Here is a 2,439-nt window from a genome sequence, read left to right as displayed (position 1 = left end):
GCTATTTTGGGAACTAATTTGTGTGGGAAATCTTGAGCACCACTTGCTAGCCATATCGGTAACTTATGCTCAGTAGGGTCGTGGGGTGCTGGAGCCCATCCCAGCTATCTTCGGGCAGTGGATAGAGGACACCCTGAACTGGTTGCCAGCCAATCGCAGGGCACACAGGGACAGACAATTCGCTCGCCCATCCACACCTTGGGGCAATTTAGACCAGCCAATTAACCTGACAGGCATTTTTGGAATGTGGGAAACCGGAGTGCCCGGAGGAAACCCACGCAAGCACGGGGAGAACATACAAACTCTACACAGGAGGTTCGATCTCATAACCTCAGAACTGTGCCACACATGCGCTAACCAGTGAGCCACCGTGCTGCCCGACTCTGAACCAAATAAATTTAATCTAAAACAACTTTCTGCACATCTGTCTATGTGTGCCTTGCAACCGGCTAGCAACTAGCACTGTGTGTCCCCTGCCCACTCCCTGAAGTCAGCTGAAATGGGATTTAGCATCCCCGCAACCTTTGTGCGGACAAATGGCAGGAAAATAAAAGATAGAATGAATTAATTCACTGTTGACTGAGTGTTAGAAAAAGTCACCTTTGTGCACAATGTTACAGCTAAATGTCACTGCACTATTTCAATTGGAATATTTCATGATGTATTTTCAATTAAGGCAAGCCTACAAGCGGTTCATATTAAATATTGGTCATCTATCCTAATATTCTTTTTTTTAAAATCATATAATAACATTAGACTTTGATGGACATGTTTACAGCATTCATTGTGAGCAATGAGAACAAATACAATCCTGTTCCATTTCATCAAGGAGCAGCTACCTCACACCCCCGGCACAATTCGATTGTATACTTTCCGTGTTACGCTTGTCAAGGTTAAAACTCGAGATTATATTAGGATAAAGAAAATAACACACTGTCAAGTCCAGAACAGGAATCAGAAAGCAGAACCCACTTACGTAACGTTACTCACAGTTTATTGGGGAGAAAGGAAAGGAGCGCACACTCGATCCAGAGATCGTTGGTTGTGGGGAGTAGATTGCTCGGGATGCGGAAGTGGTCAAAATCAAACAGATTGTGGTGGGAGCAAAACAGGAGCAAAAACACAGGAAAAAACGGAGATTCACAGGGCTTGGCAAAACAAGAGCAAGAGATTCTCAGGGCTAGGCATATCAAGACAGTGTTTTTCAGACGCCTCAACCCCAGGCAACTCACAGGACAGCGTTTAAGTAGTCTCAGGGAGCAATCTATCAACAAGTTTCAGCTGGTGTCAATGGGCGAGGCCAATTGGGCGCCATGGCAACCGTGACACACACTCTAAATCAGGGATTCCGTTTTTGATAGCCCTTCCATCGTAGAAGTGTCCCACCCAAGCTTTTCCCTAGATCTGCATCCGAAATAGGCTCAGTCCTGCCACATTCCAAAAACATGCCTGTCAGGTTAATTGTCCGGTCCAAATTGTCCCTAGGTGCGAATGAGCGAGTGAATTGTCTGTCTCGGTGTGCCCTGCGACTGGCTGTCAACCAGTTCAGGGTGTCCCTGCCCACTGCCCAAAGATAGCTGGTATGGGCTCCAGCACCCCCGTAACCCTACTGAGGAGAAGCGGTGCAGATAATGGATGGATGGATGTTAATTGGATGGACTTGGATGATTTGATGATCTGTTTGAATCAATATTTAAAAAAAAATCAAATGATATTTTTTTCACCAAGTACTTTCTTATTTTTACTCAGGTAATTATTTGGATAACTACTTGTCCTTCCACTTGAGTCAGTTTGCGGGTATTAGTTGACAGGCATTGTGGAAAATATAGTCTTTGGTTAAAACAGTGTTGAACCATTTGTTCCGAGACGTTCCAACATTTTAGGCCCCTGTGGAGCACAAAAAAATGATGTGGTAGGTCACATTTTTTATCTAGCGTTTAGCCTATGCTGTCCTTTATTAATGAAAAGAGAATTTTGAATTTGTGTGTGCTGGTTACGCCCATGTGATTTAAACCTTAAATTGGACGTGATTAAAAAGCGAACAGAGATGTAGTTTTGTGTGGGTAATGGATTGCTCCTCGTTCATGTAAAAATACTCAGCAATTCTTAAGGTCAGTCTCTTTGGAGAGAGACAACCGTCATCCCGGTTTATTGAAAACACACCAAACTCCCAAAACTAAACTCTCGCGCTCCCGTACACTCTCGCACTAACTCTCGCGACGTTCGTCGACCTACTGACATCATGAATGGGCACCTCACATTCTACAATAATAGTAAATAATAATAATAATAATAATAATAATAATAATAATAATAATAATAATAATAATAATAATAATAATAATAATAATAATAATAATAATAATAATAATAATAATAATAATAAATGGCCATTGCTCGGGATGTTGACGTCACAACCCAACAAATGGGGACCAGCCT

The sequence above is a fragment of the Urocampus carinirostris genome, chromosome 9 (genome assembly GCF_059441175.1).
Source record: "Urocampus carinirostris isolate Australia breed hairy pipefish chromosome 9, RoL_Ucar_1.0, whole genome shotgun sequence".
Lineage (NCBI taxonomy): Eukaryota > Metazoa > Chordata > Actinopteri > Syngnathiformes > Syngnathidae > Urocampus > Urocampus carinirostris.
The sequence above is the reverse complement of the archived record's forward strand: the minus strand, read 5'-3'. Positions refer to the sequence as shown.